General features: G+C 41.8%; 1 protein-coding gene across 12 annotated transcripts in view; it reads right to left on the bottom strand.

The window, feature by feature from the left end:
• Positions 1–21,421, bottom strand: part of RGS6 (regulator of G protein signaling 6) — a 253,210-nt gene that overhangs the window by 84,360 nt on the left and 147,429 nt on the right. The window lies entirely within an intron of this gene.

Genomic DNA, 21,421 nt, shown 5'->3' with positions numbered 1-21,421 from the left:
GGCAGAGATATGTAACAGTGGGAATTTTAAATGTGCAGAACAATTTAATGATGACAGTGAAAACAAAAATCAGTTGGCCACAATTAACAAATTCAAAAGAAGTAAGTTATTTATTCTTTCTTACATTTGATAGATTTCCTAAGGATGTGCATAACACAAGCAGTAAACACTACCATTTCTTTAAATCTATATTTAGAAATTACATTTCCTGCCTGAGATACCCTTCAAGTTTATTTTACCAAATAACCTCTGAAAGTAAGAAACATTTTGAAAAGCTGAAAGCTGCACTGAAATACTGCCATTCAGTTTGAATAATTGAATCTAATGTCAAAACACCATGTATCTTATCTGTCTACAAATTTTAGAGAGCATTTTGGTTTTCATTCTAAGATAGAGACAATGCAGCAAAATATTGTACTTCTTTTTTCTTTCTCACCAAGAATTTGAAGACCAACATTTTATTTAACCCCTTTCGATGTAAGCATGGCTGTGGAGTTGGAATAGTTGATGGGCTGCTCCAAAGCAGCAATGACTTCTGATAGCAGCAGGTACTGCAAGCAGGATGGGCCCAGCTGTGTATTTGGCGCTACCCAAGCGCAAAGTGCAGCCTTCATAAAGCCTGGATCAGCCTTGATCAGAGCAGTTCTCCTGTGTTAGAGAGCCTTTGTGGTGCAACACCTGCCAGCAGTGGGACACATCTGAGAGTGCTGCTGCTTTCCTACTGCCATCCAACAGTGCCCTGGTTTGAGACCCAGCAGCTGCACTCACTTCTTTCTGGAAGCCTTGCGAGCATCAGGGTGTTTTATCACCGCCACAGACTCTTGACAAACCCAGTCTGGTTTGGCTCTCTAGAGGTATATCCCTGGGCACATCAGCTGCTCTGTGCACTCCGGATTCAGCCATGTCCTGGTGAGTGGGGCAGGAACATCCTCGGACCTCACAGTGCTTCTCAGCAGTTTGCCTGGGCAGATCTGCACATAACAGCCTTTGCAGTGCAGCAAAACACATGCATGCTGCTTTTAGTTTCCAAATAGTAAAGCTCAAAATCCTTCCTATGTAAAGCTAAAGCTTCTTCTTAGTCCACCAACACTGTGTTCTGTAAGGTCTTGTTACGTATTTTCATTAATCAGACCTTCTGGGAGACTCTCAAAATACTTTCAGAGAGTAGTTTCACGAGTGACTTGTTGAAACTTGACGAGTTGTAGAAACTACAACAATGTAAATACTCTAGAAAAAAAAAATTTAAAAGTCTTCCTGTAAACAGTGAAATGAAAAATAAAGTAGAAGCAAATACACCTCCCTGGCGTCCACACGAGGCCCGTGCGCTCGCAGCCGCCGCGGCCGCCTCAGGCTGAGCCGCAATGCTGCGGGGCCGCGCCAGGGGGCGCTGCGCGAGCACGGACGGCGCCGGCCGCGCGCCCGAGTCCCATGGCGGCCGCGGGGAGCGCGCGGGGCCGAGGGGTGGCCACGGACAGCCAAGGGCGGGCTAGGGGCGGGAGCACGGCTGCTGGAAACCTGCTTCCCAAAGTGCCGGGCACCGGCCGCGGAGCCTGGACCGCAGCACCTGGATGTCATGGCAAATCAACGCTCATTGCGAGGAAAACAAACCTTTATCGGTATTACAAACATTCTTCCGAGGCGTTCAGATCATTCTCACTTCAGACCACTTTCTCATTTAAAATGCATGTCGCTCCTTCCCTCGTTTCACCTTTTGTGCATCCTCCCTCCTCCTCGCCTCCTCCTGCCCGAGGCAGGCGGGAGGCTCAGCTCAGGCCTCATGCGGCCCCAGGGCAGCCGCGGGGCCGGGGCCGGGGCCGGCCGGGAGGTGGTGGTGTTGCCCACGGAATGGGAGGCGAGGCCGCTGGAAAACCAGACGGAGAACGCACCGCTCTTTTAAGTGCGGTCATCGTGTTCAGGTGTGACCGATTTCGGAGGTAAGGAGAGCAAACGCAGACTCCGGGCGGAAAGGAGCGGGGACTGTCCTGTCCTGTCCTCTCCACAGCCCGGGAGACACGGCAGAGAGAGAGGAACGCTGTGACCACCGAAGTCACTCAAGCGGAAGAGAAGTGAGAGGAAAAGGTTCCAGGCAATCAAGACACAGAATTACAATAAAACAGTAAAATCCAACAGGTCACACCATCAGGTTGTATCTGAAAGCAGGCATGCAAAGGCAGAGTAGGGGAATACCTTGCTGATTTTTCACTTTCACCCTAGGACCACGTGCTCACGAGGATGTGCAATGTCCTCTTTTTACTCAACAAGTCATCAGCATCTTGCATCAAATCTCCGAGAAAGACGACAACAAAGACACAGCACTCAGGTCACTGTGCCGTCGGCCTGGCAGAGCTGGCAAGCAGTCGCCTGTCCCAGCACAGCCAGCACACTGGCCTGCTCCCAAAACAAAGTCAGGTACACATGGAAATGTTTGCAGGACATAGTGGGAATGCTGAGCATTTTACTGCACTATATAGACCTTGTCTTTTATGACCATATCCAATTATGTTGCACTGGGGAGGCAAAGGCAAAGCCTGCACACAAGAAGAAAACCCATATGGCTGAATATCTGTAACCTGAACTTTTTTTGTTCTCCCAAATGAAAATAAAACATCTAAAACAGGTTAGCCACCCAAAAGGATTAAAACTATGACCTTATGAATGAAATTGAATCAAGAGAGGGGAAATGTAAGAAGCAAAAGTTACAGAATGTATTGAGGAACAAAAGTTTTGAAGAAGAAAAATAAATTTTGGAAGTATTACAGCAATTTTTTTTCTGCAAAGCAATGCGATAAAAACAAGTAAAGGAAGTCAGATCCAAAAAGAGATCATGTTAAACTGAGGGGGAAAAGTTATAAAGAAGTCAATTCTCTCTAACAAAAGGTTTTGTCACATAGAAGCAGGCGCTAAAACTTAGATAAAAATGCAGGAATCCATGGCTTTGTCTCTGTATACTCATATAATCCCTCCTCAGGAACACAATAATTGCTGGATTGTAAATTGTATGGTCCCCTCTGCAAGAACAAGCATGAAAATTATGCTTGGAGGATTTGGGACCAGAAATCCCACTGTACAAAAAGTAAGGTAACTTAGTGACACCAGATTAAGTGGAAGAATAGTGAATATGCGCATATACTACATTGATCTCAGTACAAAATACCCTTCCAAAGGCCATATAAAAAATTACAGGTCAAATTAACTCTGACATAGCAAAGGCATCCCAAGTGGCATTCTATTTTTCTATGAAAACATAAAATTACAAAGTCTACAACCCAGAGTTATACTGGAAAAGAACTGTCTTTCCTCCTCCTCCACACAGTTATGTGTGTAGAATAAGTCTGACCACACCTCATATTCCTTGGTTAAAAACTGCCAAGTTTCTTCAGACAGCTGCAATCACGCTGCCCCACCAGGGCCGGCTGTGCCTGCTCCTGCCCTTGCTGTATCCAGCATTTTGGGTATCGTACCAACTGTGTTGGTATTGTACCAATTGCACTGCTGATGGCACTGACACAACTCTGATGAAGCCAGTGGAAAGCATGTCAGGTCACTTTATACTAACGTGCTATCTCACAAGCTCAGGAGATTCTGTCCAACATAGTGATTTATTCTGAAATGAACTTCTCAGCCTGTTCACGCTCCATTAGCTTATGCTGCATGTCAAGAGACAAGTTAGAAGAGAGTGTAATAGAAGTCAATGGAGAAAATATACAAGAAGCAAGAGGATAAGCCTATAGAAAACAGACCCCAGGAATAAGAACATAGATGTTGAAAACAATGACAGGTATCCAAAAATAAATTTTGCTTATGAAATCTAAATGGTCAAATTTTAATCTAAGATATGTGCACATGCTTTTCTCTGAATTCTGTAACAGTCCATACATATATCTGAATGTGAAACATAAAAAATGGTAAAGTTCTTTTCTGTTACTGGATGTACTTGAGCTTCATCAGGGATAGCCAAACTTTCATTCTGGTACATTCCTGTATGACTTGGGACAGACCACATATAATATTCCTGAAAGACAAATACATGGCTGAACAAAGTGTAAAGTCTTTCAGGAGAGCTGTAAAGATTAATGAATTGATGTTTACCTAACACTGTGAAAACATAAAATGCCTTGCCACTTCATAGTGTTGAACATTAATACCAATTCCTGCCAATAAAGTTCCCCCATCCTACTCTCCTGTGCAGAATCCCTGCCCTGTAAAGGCTCATTTCTGGTTTTACTTTCACAGACTGAAACCTGTCAGTGCTGTGCAAATTTTGCTAACACTACTCTCAGAGCAAACTACAGTAGGTCCCAAGGCAGGTAACCCAGAATATTGTTTCCAACTGGAGAGAACAAATTGAAAGAGCAATATTTACATTCTGTCACCAGCTTACTCACAGACTGTCTTGTGCAAACATGATCTGACTACAACAAGGTCATGCAAATTTAAAACCAAGGACCCAATCAAGTAACAGCTTCCCTTCATTGCTCTGATCACACTTGCAGCAAAACCCAAGCAAAGGCTGCCAGACTATGGCTGAACCAACAATTTGCTGCCAGGAGCTGGTCTGGTGAGAGAAAAGGTAAAAGCAAGAAATTGTATTTGCTTCCTATAGTCATAAGCGTGTCTTTCATGCATTTAAATTTGAAAACACATAGAGAGTCATGTCACAGATGTGGAGATGACAGCCTTATTATAAAGTGCAGTACAGCATGACAAATTATTAACCTACTTCCTAAACTACTTCTTAAAGAAACTCCTCTCATGACAATGACTTATCCTCATCCTTCAACACACCCTCCCAGTATCCAACATGATAAGATACAATCACAGCATCTCCAGCTTTTCTTCAATGTCCCACTACAAATAAAAAAACCCATCAAATTACACTTATAAAAGCCCAGAACGCTGGTCTGGCAAACTGACTGGTTTCTGCCAGAGATCTTTTGGTATTGTGACTTTAACTCTCCTTAAATTTAGAGCTAGATCTTAAAAATACCTGTCATAGCAGGTCCTGCGAGTCCAAGTCCAAGTCTGGAGTCTGTTCTTGTGAGGCTTCACTGAGGCTATCAGTTCACAGTAAAAAACAAGCACTTTATGCACATGAATTAGATTGGCATGACAAGGTTTTGGCAGTGGGAGGGCTACACACAGGGCTTCTGAGAGAAGCTGCTGGAAGTTTCCCCTGTGCCCGACAGAGCCAGTGCCTGCTGGCTCCAAGATGGGTCTGCCACAGTTGGCCAAGGCTGAGCCAGTCAGTGGAGGTGATGGTGCCTCTGGGATAAGGTTATTAAGAGATTTGGGGTTAATTCTCATTATCCTACTCTGATTTGATTGGTTATAAATTCAGTTAATTTCCCCAAGCTGAGTCTGTTTTGGCTGTGACAGTAACTGGTGAGTGATCTCTCCCTGTCCGGATCTTGACCTGTGAGATTTTGGCAGTATTTTCTCTCTCCTGTCCAGCTAAGGAGGAAGAATGATGGTGCATTGGTGGACACCTGCTGTCCAGCAAGGGTCAGCAGGCTACAATACATCATAGAAACCTCCAGAAAAATACAAAAAAGGCCAAAAAACTTCTAGCCTCTCCCTAGTGACTGTGCATTTTATAAGTAGACCATAAACAAATATAAAGAACACATTTAAGATACTTATTTCAACATGGCTGAACTGATTTCCAGCTCTTCCTGCATTCCATGGGAAACAGAATTCTGGCCTCCAATCAAGATAAGAAGCCTGGTTTCTCCTGGAGAAAAGGAGGCCAAGGGGGGAATCTTACCACTCTCTACAATTATCTGAAAGGAGGTTGTAGCAAGGTCAGGATTGCCCTCTTCTCTCATGTAACAAGTGATAAAGCTAGAAGATTAGATATTAGGAAAAAATTCTCTACTGACAAGGTTATCAAGCATTGGGACAGGCAGCCCAGGGAGGTGGCTGAGTTGCCATCTCTGGAGGTATTGAAAAGACGTATGGATGGGACACTCAGAGACATGGTTTAACAGAGGACTTGGCAGTGTTGAGTTAATGGCTGGACTCAGCAGTCTTAAACGTCTTTTACAACCTAAAAATTTCTATGATTCTATAAGGGAGAGCACATTTTTCCATTATTTGAAATGAAAACACAAAATAGAAAGGATGTGTTTATTTCACTACCACATCAGATTAAGTGTGTAAAGAACTGATTCAGTATATGCAATCAAGTCATGGAAGAAGAACAGAAGAACGTACAGCAGGTTTACCCTGGGCAAAAAGAAGAAGAAAAATTTTCAAGCATTTGCAGATGGTCAAGAACTAGAGAGTTTTTGGCAATTCCCATTTGAAGCACTAAGGGCAGAGATGGCCAGTTAGCATCTTTTGGGCCATGTGGCACCTGAGTGATTCAAGTGGGGTTCCCACCCTGCAGGAATCCCCTGTACAGGAGTTTCTATATCACCTGAATCTCTGGCTGCTGGAGAAAGGGTGTCTGCACTGCCAGCAATCCAGCATGAAGAAGTGGGTACCACATGAGGCATCTCTAGCTGCTAATCACTTTTTCAACTCTTTCCTTTCTGAGGCTTTTTATACATGGTCAGGAAGTTGGTGCCTTTGGTGTGTCCCTGTCTAACATCTCCATAGCACCAGAGCTGCCTCATTAGCCCAGGAAATGCTTTGACCTCTCATCACACCAAGCTGCCATGGCTGGGCAACAGCATCTTCGTTCAGTTCTGATATCAGGGAAGAATATAACTACTTGTAAATAGAGCCTAGTTTGACCACTAGTGAGTCCCTCCCCGTGCAGACTGAGAGCTCCATACAAACCCACAGCAGCCTCTGCCAAAGAACATGCCAATGAAAACAGACACATGTGGATGGGGCTTGATTGCTTTTTTGGTATTAAAATAATGTAAGAAAGTTGATCTGTAGAAAAAAAAATAATAGGGGCTTTTATCCTTTTAGCAGGATGTATAATCAGTGATTATCAGGATGTCAGGAATGGAGATAAGTATATTGCCAGCTAGTTTAGATTCAACTGATTTTTTTTTCCATTAAGATCTCATCAATTTTATCATCTGGTTATTAAATGCACATTTTTGTCTTAAACCTATTTTGAAGGAATTATATGTTTACGCTGGTGTAGAATGCTCCCTTTATGAAACTAAATTGTTGGGTATTTGTATGCTGTCTGTAATTGGGTATTCTAAAGTAGCAATTCTGAAAGTAAAACAAATGCACTTCCTTCCCTGTTTCTCCTTTTCTTCTCTCTAGTTGTTTGCACCCTTTGCCTCCCTGAATACAAAATCACATGGACAGTGCCTCAGATTAAAACTGGGCCAAGGCAGGCTAATAACTATTTGTGGTTTTTAGAACTACCCCAGACAGATTTGTTACATCCCTTGACTACAAAGGACATCAACCACAGACAAACAACCAGCACAACAAAAAGTTGTCGTACAGACAACCTTTCTGAATTTTTAAAAAATATACTGGACACAAGTTTCAGAAATTATTTTAGAGCCTTTTGTTCCATTTTCAAAACTGAAAAGCTCTCAGGAGCCTACATCTAACCAGCTTTCGACAAGATGTATTGGCATAATGTTAGATCCATTTTTTAATGCCAGGCTTATTTCAAGGGCATTTCAAGTGTTTCACCTAGCCACACAGATATTGGAGGAGCCTGAGCTTGGTTTCAAGCATTCATCTCTTTTTTGAGCTGGCCTATACGCCCAGAATAAATGCTATAAATCATCAGATTGTTATTTTTTGCCTTACAATTCAGCAGTCAAAACTTTGTAAAACAATTTAGGATTTATAGGAAAATCTGGGCATATTTTTTTCTTTAGTTATGCTTTCATGTGTAAAATTTTACACTTCAAAAAACCCAAAAAACCCATCCACAATGTGGGAGCATTTTAGTTCATACACCGTAAAATAAAGACCCATATAATTCATATCAGTCTTCCAGTACTGCAGAGATTTCTTTTAAAATTACAAATGACGCACGTCAAAACTATTCCTTAAGGGTAAGTGGGTAATTTCTTTCATGAAAGTATTCAGTAATGCAACATTGAAGGGACAAAACATTCTGCAGGGCATGTGTTTGATTAACTGTAAACCACACACTTGGTGGATTTTTTTTTTTTGTATATTGCAATATATATGTATATAGAAATAGCTATATCCTGCTATATCTATAAATCCAAAATTTAAAAAAAAAAAAAACAAAACAAAAGCCAAACATATCAAGTTTTGTATCAAAATGCCACCATTCATCATGATCTAAAGCCACCCATGTGACTTAAGCACAGCTCAGAGATAAGAAAACTGGAGTGATGTCAAGTGACAAACAAGGGTAGTAACAGGTTGAGCATGTTCAGGTGGGATGTGATGGGATAAGGAAGGTTGACTAATTTCCCTGAACTGCAGAGAAAGATGAAACCTTCAAGCATGCTGAGATAGTAAGGGTGAGATATCCTGGGTGCTGAAGGCAATCAGTGCAGGATCTTTCTGCACAGAGCAGCTGGTTCTCCATAGCACTAGCTCCACAAAAGTATGTACTCAGCCAGTCTCTTCAGCTAACTAACTGGGATGGTTACTTGACTAGAATACAACAGAATATTTCATTTCAAAGGGATCTACAATGTTAGTCTAGCCCAACTCTTAGTCTGTATTAGTCAGGAAAGGAGAGAACTTTTTTACACATCTGCCTGTTAATCTGAAATTTTTTCCAGTCAAACACCAAAATCCATGTCTATGACAGTGCAGCTTTGTGTCTGTCACACACAAGCTAAAAAGTACATTACGTGTGCATTTGCAGGATTTTATATATGTCAATGTAAAACACTGAAAATATTTAATCATATTCCAAACCACTTCCTAAAAGGCTTTTTTTTTCCTCTAGTGGGAGGTAAAACCATTTGTTCCATATATTGAAAAATCAATTGAGTGCAGAATGGCAAAACATCTGACTATGACCCCCACCATGTCCCTCTCACTCCAGACAGCTGGAGACCGAGCAACATACGTCCACAATATTGCTAAACATTGCCTTTTTCCTTATATACTACCCCAGATATCCACTACAGGATCCATGGCCAGAGGGTTGCTGGTGGCCATTTGTTTGACACAAAGTGGGCATTCTTACTTTACCAATTGGAGCCTGCCTTTTGCAGCTCCCATCTGCCAACTTGCCCCATGTAAGCCAAGAGCATCACTTCAGAGAAATCCTCTGTACACTCACATCTCAGTAGGTGAGACTGCTCCCTTCAGCAACTGCAGGGTATGAGGAAAAAAGGCAGAAGCAGGAGAAAAGGGACACACCTGAAAAGGACATGCCCTGTCTTCTGTCCCTCCCAGCACCTACAGGAAGCTTGCAAAGACACCATCTTCACCACAAAGATTCCAAGTGCAGCTGCATGTATGGATACCCATCATGCCTGGCTTTGTTAGAAGCTACCCTTTGAAAACCTGTATCCCAACACCACCAGGTGTCCTTCAGAGTCTTGCTCACAACTCTTCTGTAGAAACCCCCCTCAGAACAGAGCACGTCCAGCAAATTCCCTAAACAGATACAGTGCTACCCCTCTGGATACCAAAGGCCCTTCAGCAAGTTCTCACTCAAAATATGGTATTGCACATTAGCATCACTACTACAGCTCTACCTGGCATCTCTGATTATTTACTGAGAGTAGGTTGTAAATTATCCTGTGCTCCCAAAACATACCATGAAAATACCATTTTCATCACCAAAAGCTTAACGTACAAAGTTCAAGAATTAAAAAAAGGGAAAGTTTATATAACAAAACAAAATTCAGCTGCCATTCATATTTCTGTTTGAGTCTTATAGCTTTTCATTAGGACAGCAGAATTCCACAATACTTCTCCAGAAATAAAGTTTGCTACGCACCAGGACAAGACAGGATGAACTGTGAGTGACACAGGCAAGAACAGGCTCACAGACTCAGTCAAGCTGATCAGGTACTGCCAAGTGACACAGCTGAAGAGCAGATGCTACCTTCCTTTAATTTAGCGAAGCCAGCAAGGTGGCTCCATGGACCCATGCAGACATGACACAAAGCATCTGCGGGTTTTACCTCTCACTGTGGCAGCATATTAATCCACATCTCTGAGTACCATCTGCAAAGGACACCCTCCTGTTCTGCAGGAACAGGTCTCCATAAACAATCACTCTTACCCAAAAATGAAAATATGCAATCACAGATGACCATCACAATCAAGGTGTGACAGCTTTCCAATCTCTCCCCACACACCCCCCCAAGTTCCCATTCTTGTGTGCTGTCTTGCCACACATTAGAGCATGTTGGCTTTAATCCCTGAGAAATGTGGACTGTTATCATCTAAAATGGCTTGGGTTGGGAAGGGACCTTAAAAATCATCATTTCAACCCCCCTACCATAGGCAGGGATACACTTCACCAGACCAGGCTGCTCAGAGCCTCATCCAACCTATATTTGAACGCCTCCAGGGACGGGGCATCCACAGCTTCTCTGCGAAAACTGTTCCAGTGCCTTGCCACCCTTACAGTAAAGAATTTTTTTCCTAATATCTAATTTAAACCTACTCTGTTTTAGTTTGAGCCATTCAAGTCCCTCTCCATCCTTCTTGTACAGTCCATTCGGAGATAGGCTTGAAGAAACCATAGTGAGCAAGGCCAATGGTGGAAGGTACCACACACAAAAATAACAGACAGGAACTAAAGAGTGAATTAGGAGGAGCAGCATCAGGATTTCTTTATTTTAAAAGAGAATTTTTTTTAAAAATGGGATAGTAAGGCACCTACTGCAATATGCAGATGCAATTCTCAAATAAACTGTCCCTAAAATGGGCATTGCCTTTTCTAGGAACAGAATAGCCCATGAATCCCAGAAAAGAGAAGAGAGATTGACAAAATGAAACATCTTTTTTTTTCAAGTTTCTTTCAACAGCACGGGCTCTAATGGAATGAACCCTGCTTTAGCAGTCATCTCAGATTGACAAATCTCTAGCATGTCACTGCACATGCAAAGTTTTTTCCTGGTCTGGTACTCTACACCCCGGCACGACTTTTCCAGCACCCTCACAATCTGCACCTAAAGTGCTGTGACTAGTTTAGCTCATATAATGTGAATCCCTGTTTCAGAAAATGCTTCATGGTCTGAGACTATTTGAATAAAATTCATGCAACTCCTCCCTGAATCTATCCAGACTGGTATCAAATCCTTTGACTGCTGAAGAGAAGTCATGAAAAGGCATTTGATCTGGATTGACATCTCTGGATTGACAGGCAAGGCCTAGCGGACTCAGCGCAACAGAGGACAGCTGTTTCAGGAGCTGCACCTAAACTGACAAAGTCTAGATGTTATGAATGAGAGCTCAGTAGAGCTAACAAAGCTTGTCACAGCAGAGATGGGAATCCAAATTACAATGATTCCATTAAGGAATGCCAAGGCTGGTGTAAAATGCTGAGCTATTTCTACCTTTGTGTCCCTATGACTGGCCTCACACTACTGTGGGTGTAATTACATAAGATACACAATCCTTTAGTGGAAAGTGGAATTATTTAAGGAAAACAGCTGGCAAATTTAGAGCTAAGTAGGAGCACAGAAACGTCAATGCCAAACCAAGAGCATGTCAAACATGACCCAGATACCTAATTAGAAGTTATGCTCAAATCTAACTTGCACAGGGCTCCAGAAGCAGGCTGACTACAGCAGAGAGGCTGCAAGAGGTACGCTTTTGATCTTTATTCCCCTGATTGCATTAGATACTGCTCTGATCTCTCCCCCCTCTTCTTAACTGTAATGTCACAACCCTTACAAATTTGCCAGGAATGAGGAGGGTAGAGCACAGAATAATGATGCTAAGAGCCTCAGGAAGGCATCAAGGCTTCCCCCAGCACAGAGAGGAGGGAGCTCAAGGCTTCAGGTCTATTCCCAGCCAACCTGCTTTGAGCCAGCACCCAGCCTTGGGGATTTCTGAGCTGTGAGGGCGATTCTCTCCCTCTATGATGCCTGGCTACAGTAACACCTCTGCCTCAGGCACCTCAGCCTAATGGGCTGAGCAGGGAGCAAATGAGCAGGAAGTCATTGACAGAGATTGTGCCCAAACACACTAAGGTACTACAGGAATACCCCACAACTGGCACAAACAGATCCAAAAGATCCCCAGAACACCTGGATGGTAACTTCATGATACAGGTACTAAGGGTGACGACTAGGAAAGATGCCTTTCTTGATCTGTTGCTTGTCAACAGCAATAATATCCTTTCATAACAAGGTAACCCACCTAGTTGATTAAAGGAAGCCAGTTGATGTAATTTTTATGGATTTCAGTAAAGCTTTTGATGGTGCCTCTCATAGGATCCTTCTGGACAAAAGGTCCACACCCTGCAGGATAAACACATCAAGTGGTGGGTGAGCAACAGGATCACGGGTCAGCCGTGAAGGGTGATTGATAGTGGATGGGGAGATACCAGACTGGTGACTGGTCACTAGTGGGGTTCCCCAGGGCTCCATTTTATGGCCAATTCTTGTCATCTTCAAAAATTACTTGGATGCAGGACTTGAAGGCATACTGAGTAAGTTTGCTGATGATATTACACTGGAAGGAGCCTGTTGACTCCCTTGAAGACAGAGAGGTCCTGCAGAGAGATCAGGACAAATCACAGGGCTGGGCAGTCACCAAATGGATGAAGTTTCAACAAAGACAAGTGCTGGATTCTGCATCTAGGATGGAGCAACCCTGGATGTAAGGACAGACTGGGGAACAAGAGGCTGGAGTGTCAAAGACTTAATGCTCTTTGGAGCTCTAAATTCAACTCTTCCTACTTAAAAAACCAAACAAGCACAAAACCAAATTCTAATGTACTGCACATGTAGCAATGGCATAAACAATGAGATGCTGCAGTGCAAAATTATAAATCATATTTTAAAAGATTTTGTCTTCAGATTCTGGGAGTTTTATACTTGATAAAAGAAATAAGCTTTGATGAATATGCCACAGTCCAATTCATTAGCCTCAGTAATGATAGCCTTGTAATCAAAATTTTATCAGAACATAGTAACTTTTCTTTTCTATGGCTACTACTGCTTCCTTAGAAAGCACACTTGTCACCGTCTCTCTCATAGGAGAAAAAACATAGACAGCATTCAACAAAACACTGGACATTTGGCAGATCTCATTCATTAAAAAGTGTGGTTTCCCATCAGCCTAACCTATTCAGGAAATAGGAATGAAACTTACTGAATAGTTAGGGCAAAAGTAAAATATCATGAAAGGAAAACTCATCAGAAATTATTCACTTAGTGATTTTGACAACCATTTTGGTATCAGCCAGCAAGCAATTGAGTTTACAAACAAACAAACTAACAATAAGACCATTGAGAGAGACGATCCTATCCACAATAAAATAGTTGCAAAAATAACAGAATTTCTATGCAATACCACACAACACCCTACAATAATTGGATGTAAAACCTCCCACTACTAGAAACACCAGTTACTGTTCTCATCAGTCTATGTTATTTTTTTGCCTATGAGTATATTTAGCATGTTACATTACCAACTTCTCAATTCCTAGGTAAGAGTTAGTCTGCAGTCCTGGTCATATTGTAGTTATCTACATGGAGAAATTTCTTACAGTGCAAGTGGACTTGCAAGAGCTGAATCCTGAGACTCTCTTGTGGGAAAGCACCCAGCAACCATAAAGGAATTAACCGAACGAAGACCTAATTGCATAGTTTTATTGCTCTGCAGGACCAAAATACAATTTTCTTCTCTGCATGTGGTAGTGAATCATACATCAAAAATATCCAAGCTCATCAGTTCACACCATATTCAAAACAAATCCATGGGAAGCCAGCATGCAGTTTTGAGAGATTTATCCACACAGGGGAAAAAAAGCCAAAGAAAACATGCAAATGTATATATTTATAGCAATGCATATGCATGGAAAGCCTGAAAGCTTTTTGTTTTCCTCTTAGCTCCTATAGAAGGTTCTAAAGCCAAATCTATGGCGCTTTCAGGTGCAAATACATAAAAGACCAAAGAGCTGTGTATTTCTGCTGGAACAGGTAGAATAAAACAAGGTATTCATCAACCATTCAGGGTATTCACACGAGCAGGCCCTAGTTTGTCCAATCTAGAACCATGCCAACCTCCTTTGCCTACAGCCTCTTGTGGAGATGTATTCTCACTGCCCAGCTTTCAGCAGCAGTGATTTCTGGCTATTTATGGTAGTAAAAATAAACTGGTGATCCATGTAATTCGTTGTACTATTTAAAGCAAAAAAGCAAAGCCAACCCTTCCTTTTCACCTCACCCCCAAGAATTACATTAATAGTAACTTCAATGTTGTAACTGAGATATAGCAAACATACAATACTCACCTATCAAACCTAACATGTAGAAGTTATTTATGAGCCTGGATTTACAGTTATTGAAGCTAACTTCTGCATTTCTTTAAAACAACACACTGACTAAAGTCAGGAAATTTAAATCCTAGAAGAATCTCTTGGGGTTTTTGCAAAATAAATTTAATTAAAATGCAAGTTAGAATCTGCCCAATAAATAATACCCTAAAAATTACATTGACTTAAAAAAGCCAAAGAATTCTAGATAACAATGAAGAGAATCTGTGCACCGAATAAAGAGACAGATGTAATTACCCAATAATATGAGTTGGTTCTTTTTCTAATGGTTGGAATGGCATTGAATTAAAGCAACAGATTCAAAGTAATGGCTTTCAATCTACTCAAATATTTGTGCCTTCTCATTGCTATTGATTATCATTGTGCTGTCATATATTGCTGCATTTACACTACCTCAAAGTAAAACTGGCCTGTCAAAGGGTCAGAGCCCCACATCCTCCTCAGGGGTGATGTGGCTTCTCAGGCACAGCAGGAGCAAAGCTGCTCTGCTGTGAATCTGATGCTTTGCAGCCCACAGGAGTTCTGGTGGAAGGGCAGAAACAAAGCAAGAGGTGTGAAAAACAAAACCATGTTGGTAGATCCTTCACCACACAACTCCCAGATTGCTATGAAGACAGGAGAAGCAAAGTACTGCAGCTTGAGTGCAGCCTGCTCAGCACTCCCATCCAAAAAACAAAAGCCACACAGTTCTTATAATTAATCTCTGCTCTTTTGCTGTGTCATTCAGATCTAGAAACAACCTTCTGTAATAAAGCTGTGCTTTTGAAGATGAGATGAATGCAGAAAAACATTAATCATTCATCCCTATGTATTTCTACAGGCATTGAAATATTGTTGACTTTTCTTTTTAATGCTTTATTCATTAGCCACAATATTCCATCAGCTAAATGCTGTGTTTCAGAATAAAACTACAGTCAGCAACAAGATCCTTCTTAATATCTAATTTTTTTTGTTATTGTAGCTGAATTACCAATTCATCTAAACACTGGAATTCAACAGGTAGTTTGTCATGCAATCTGTCTCTACTCCAGCTTTTAGTCTCAACTGAAAGACTGAAAAGTCCTTCAGCAAAAGGCAAATTTTGGTAGAGAAAAAATACTAGGCAATTTTTTAATAGATTTGCTTTGTTCCAGGCTCATAGCTCTCATTTGTTGCTTTCCAGTCCAGCGATTTTTATAATCATGTTCATAAATAAGAAAAATTGTAATTTTGTGGTCTAATTTTTGCCTACATGACTGGAAGGTTGTCTTGGGTTTACTTTTCTTTTTGACATAATCTCTGATATCCAGAAAAAGCAGAAAGATAAAGCTGGATCATTTGGTGACTTGGGTAATTTTTCATTGTCATTTCCTTGGCCACAGGAATATCCATGCAGCATAATTATTCAAGTCTCAGATTTATCACAGCTTCACTTGACAGGTGCAGAGGTTCAAATACAGCAAGGACAAGCAGGACCAGGAAGGACATTCACAATTCTAATATATGGAAGTTAAATTTCTCATAATATTCTGGGCTTTAGCACTTAAGAAATCTTTTTATTGACTGAAATAATACTAAAGCCTCAGGATGGGTTTTCTAAGTGTTTCAGTGGCCTAAGCCAAATTTTAATGCACGTCCTGCTGTGATGTGCACTTCCTCCAATATGTTTCATCTCAGGTGCAACTACTTTCAAGTGCTGTCATATGAAACAACATAGTTATGAAGAGTGTCCAATTTTGGTAATTTTAAGTGATGGTTAATTTTATTTATTCATTTCTGATTTATTCCACAGTGCATGCACACTTTTTATGGGCTATATAAGCTTCATGTGATGTACAAGCATGCTTTTTTGGAGATGAGCAGTCCTGAAGAGGATGAAGAATTATGAATGACACACACGAAACAGCCAGCTATGAAAACCATCCTTCTCCTCCAAGCCCAGAGTAGCTGTCAAGTCACACATACCCCAATATTTGGGCTGGGTTTATGCCGCACAGCACAGAAGGACCGCTGCTATGGAACGAGCAGGACACAAAATGCACCACATGCACTCCCCCTGAGCTGGAACAGCACAACACACACAGAGGACTTGTGAGGAAGGTGAGCAGCTGCATGATGTGAACTGAACAGCAGCTTGGCTGCAGCAGAGGGCACTGATACACAAACACCAGCAGTCCTCACTCTGCACAGCACCTACAAATGCAGAAACCTGTCCTTGGTTATTTCTAGCATACAACACTTAACCACTCTTGGGCTTATTCTTAACAAAACTTGCACACTATTTACATGCATTTAGGTGTACACATGTGCAGATGCACAGAGAGATATATTGCATATCCATTGTTTCAAATGTTAATTCTGATTGCTTTCTCTTATTTCTTTGATGACCACATCCTATTTGATTAATGTGCTATCCCCCTTGTCCTCGGAAATCAAATCCTTTAAGCTTTTGCTACACAAGGTATTGTTTTGCATCTTTACAACAGGCACAAAATTGCTACACTTCAGGAAGCTGATTTTCATCTTCTCTTCCTTCATCCTTCTCACCATTTGAAAGGTAGGAAGCTGGATGCAGTTAAGGAGAAAAAGGAAGGGAGGAGGGAGCTGAGGATGAACACAGCATAAGAGTCTGATTCCTTAACTGGGTTAATTTGTCTCCTGGCATGCTAGTAGAGAGCTTAAGAGAAAGCTACAGGAAAAAAAGTAATTGCAAGACATGAACTACTCATGTAATTGCTGACATGTCTAATGCTGTGTGATTGAGGGCAGCTTTGAAATACTAGACTTCTTATTGAGGGATGGAGGGATTACATTTCCACTGGGTGCAATTTGAAGAGATGCATAAAAGAAGGAAATGTAAGTTGTTATGAAGAAGCCTAGTCTTCACTTGAATTAGTTTAAATGCATCTTGCTCAGAACAATTGATTTTTTTATGAGAAATAAATGGATTTGTATGCCCAACCAACTTATATTTGGCAAGCCAGTTTCCACCAAGCAATTGCTAAACTGTTGAATTTACTGTGCAGCATCTGCTCTTTAGAAATGTGGAAAACCATCAATAACTATAAAGTATGTACATATAAACATATGTCAATTTTTAACCCATGAGCATGTTCTTTATATCCTTCACAAATCTATAAACACCCAGTATTAGTTTGGATATTGATTTAAATTTTGGAAATTTTTTTTGTTTGTCTGTTAGTGGCCTTTTTTTGCTTGTTTTAACTAAATAGACTAATTCTTGCGGAGCAGAAGATTGAACTTGGTTTAGATTTGGGACTATCTACATCTATTAACTGTCTGAAACAGAGTCAGTACCACTTTTCAAGTGTCCTATTTTTCAAAGCAGAACTACAGAGGAAAGACAGAAAATATCTAGAACAAAATTACCCAAATGCTGAGGGAAATCTGTATCAGACTCAGTCCTGTAGTGAAAGCCCTGTGTTAAGGTGATGCAAGCAGCTGGACAGACAGCCTAGGGAAGCCAAATCTATTGGTAGGCAACTCATGGAGGCTCTGGTCCCAATGACCATAGTTTCCATAAGGCACCAAGGCAAGTTCTATCCCTGAAAAGAAGGATTAAGAAAGCAAATGTTCTGGGCAAGCACTCAGGCTTGCAGTCTGCTCTCCAGGCCCTGCTAGGTGATGGTTGACTCTTACCACCATTGCCAGTCCTAAGCCTGTTCCCCATGCCACAACAACCTTTTTTTTTTTTTTTTTGCACAGTTCACCTGAACAGGGGCCTTTCAAACTCTGGACACGAAGAACTTATTTCTCCCTTGGGCCTGTGACTGCTATATCTGGATGAGAGATGTGCTTGACCTCCTCTGAAGGGAAAAGGCAACAAACACCCTCAGACTGGCCCCAAGGGAGCCAATTTCTCAATGGGTGTATAAAGTTCTCTGGCATAACTTGACTGTTTTGAACTACATCATCAGGGAACATTTTCAATAATAAAGTCTCTCTTTCACAACACCGTGGGATTTCCACACTCCAGCCAAATGCATTTTCTTTGAGTAAGTGACATTCTGATGTGTTCTGGGACAACTCCATGGGCACTTGCCAAGACACATGCTGGCTTCTTCAGACAGAGACACACAGCAGTTTAAACTTGGTTTAGCTCATGAGTCTCTAGTAGCGACAGGCCATCTGGCACATTTCAGTGAAACTGGCACTTTCTGCTGAGAGAGGTTCAGGGCTTATGTAAGACAGACATGGCAGGACAGGAGTGAAGTGCACTGGCAGGGCTGTGTGCACTAAGCTTGCATGGCAGCACTCAATCCATGCCAGGAGAGCCAGGACATCTCATCAATCCTCCCACAGCGACGGAGGCAGCGCTGGGAGCAGAGCAGGACGACAAGTGAGTGCCGGTGAGGCTCAGGAGCAGTGCAGGAGCAAGGGACCGGCCATGGGACTGCTGCTGGGACGAGGTATCATTCCAAATGGAGCTGTGGGGACAGCCATGCTTCAAGTGAAGGGGTATGGATCAGAATGAAGCTGTATCAAAACCTCCTGGGAGGAGGGCAGACTAGTGCAAAGGTTTTAGACTGCATGTCTCCCTTGGATTATGGTAGCAAGGATGCTGATACACAGGATTGGGAATGTGCAGCAAACTGGGAAGCATGAAGGAGGCTTTTTGTACTGGAAAGCTCTGCTGTTGCAGCACTGACTTCCTTCTGACTTGTTTTGGCAATGTTGTACAAGACCAAGTCTGAAGCAGTGGGAGAAAAAAGTATATGTGTTTCGTTGTCCTGCCAAAAATGAGGTAACTTTTAAGATGCAATTATATGAAAATCGAAAAGAAGATCAGAAAGCCAGTTTTGTTGCTGGTTAGAATAATGAGATGTTCCTACAACAGTCTGATAACTGCGAAAACAGAATTAACAATTCATCTACAGAAACAAAAGCTTTACTGAGAAAGTCTTTTCTCACTAGAAGAGAAATGTGCAACTCCATTTATTGCAGCAGCTGCCATTATGTGCACTGGCTGACAACCCATTCTGGGCACGGATCACAGCACTACTCAAAATTTGCCCTCAGGCATTTTTTTCTATATTCCATACTCTGAACTGAACATTGGACAATGTCTGACACATGCACACAGGAGCCACACAGACTGGTCCCATCCTACTTTCATTCTCTGTGGCTTGCCTATAAAAGTGAAGACCTAACCAAGAAGATAATGGTGTGAAATGTACTCCTTTGACCTACTGCAAGCCAAAGACTGGGAAGGGGAGAGGAAAATCTACTTCCAGAGCAGACTGAAATGTGTCTTTGGCACAGCATACCTCCACAAACTCATCATACATTCAAAAAAAGCTTTTTCATCCTTTTTTCCAGATTTCTGTTGTCAAGAGAGGACCATTATTGATAACTCCCTGAGGCTTTTTCTCCTTCTGTTACCCAGTTCCTCATTCACACCTAAGGCATCAGGACAGATGAAAGCAAAACAGAGGAGTAGTTCTCTCCCTGGTATTCAAACCTTAAATCAAACACCCACTTTGCTGTACTATAAACAGAGCTGCCTGTTTGGAGCACCGAGGCACTCCTGTAATATTTCTTTTCCTTTAAGATTTTATATTTCTCCTGTGAGAAGCAATTACAATAGAACTGTCAAGCAAAAATAAATCCCTGTTAATCACAGTCACTGTGAGCCTGCCAAGTAAATCACGTCTCAGCGTTGCTGTTCCATTTTTCAGGTAGAAATAAAGTGTGTGAGAATGCCATGGTCTACAATCGAGCTCTTCCCAAGGGGAAGAACAAAGTTTTTGAAAATACAAGTTCTTCTCCTGTGTTCATTACATTGTGTGGAATTAGACAAGCACTAAAACTGAGTATCCACTGACAATAAGAGTAATTCAGGTTGGAAGGATTCTCTGAAGGTTGTCTCGTCCGACCCTCACACAAAGCAAGGCCAAATGAGCAGTTAGGTCAGACTGCTCAGTTCAGCTGGGCCCAGGGGTTTCTGAACAGCTGCAAAATACTGGTTCCACAGCTCCTCTGGGACACTGGGCCCATGCTCACCTGCTCTGACCATAAACAACTTCCTTCCTATATGTAAATCTAGTTGGGATTTCTTTCCCTGCAACTTGTGCAGATTGTCTTTGGTACTTTCAACATGCACTCCTGAGAAAGGATCTGACCCTGTCTTTGTAGCCTCTCATTCCCTTCTGCTTTTCCTTCCCCAGACTGAACAAACCCAGTGCCCTCAGCTTCCATTCAAATGTAGGTGCTCCTGCCTCTTCACCTATCTATTACAGTCAATCACTGATAGCATACATACTTTGCTTTTGGTTTTTGTCTACAAATAGGCAGGTCTATGCATCTGAAAGGAAAAATAACAAATGGAGAAAACTTTGGGCTCTCCACTGGCCTGTTATTTTCCCATACTTTCAAATTCAGAGGCTTCATAAACTGTCCATGGGAGCTGCCTTCAAATCATCTGAAGGGAATGGTACCAAGCTTGTTCCCCTTGAAATATAAGAATTTCTATGGGCTTTGGAGAGAGGTTTTCTTTTGTTATTTTATCTTGATCTTTTCACAATTCTCTGTGTTGTGAAAACCAGCCATTTCAAGACGATGCAATTGCGGTTGCTGTTCCAGAACTGGGAGCAGTTTCCATCATGCCAGAGAACTGCTGACTATGGTTTAAAAATCCTGTGAGGTCTTTGAGTAACAAGCAGTGGCTTGGTGATTAGATTGATTACCTTTTTAAAGCTATGAATTTTAACCAGAATATCAGAAACCTCTTTTAGCTGAGTCAATCTTAAGACATCCAGTCTGCGTATTGCAGACTTGAGCTTATGGGAGTGAGTTCTCAAATCAGATAAATGGTTATTTTCTCCAGGAACCTTCAGGAGCACTACTACTGAGTCAGTGAAAACAGGTACCAGAAACCCAAGTACAAATCCTCCATACAGTTTACATCACCCTGAATAAACTCATCATCTATCAATGGCAGAGGTCTTCGTTGCATTGGAAGATAGTCTGTCTGGAAATACGTGGAGGGATGGTTTTGTACTCTGACTCCCCGTTTTGCACCCTTCACACTTT

This window comes from Zonotrichia albicollis, chromosome 6 (genome assembly GCF_047830755.1).
Source record: "Zonotrichia albicollis isolate bZonAlb1 chromosome 6, bZonAlb1.hap1, whole genome shotgun sequence".
NCBI classification, from domain to species: domain Eukaryota; kingdom Metazoa; phylum Chordata; class Aves; order Passeriformes; family Passerellidae; genus Zonotrichia; species Zonotrichia albicollis.
Note: the sequence above shows the minus strand (reverse complement) of the source record. Positions and strands in the feature narration are given on the sequence as shown.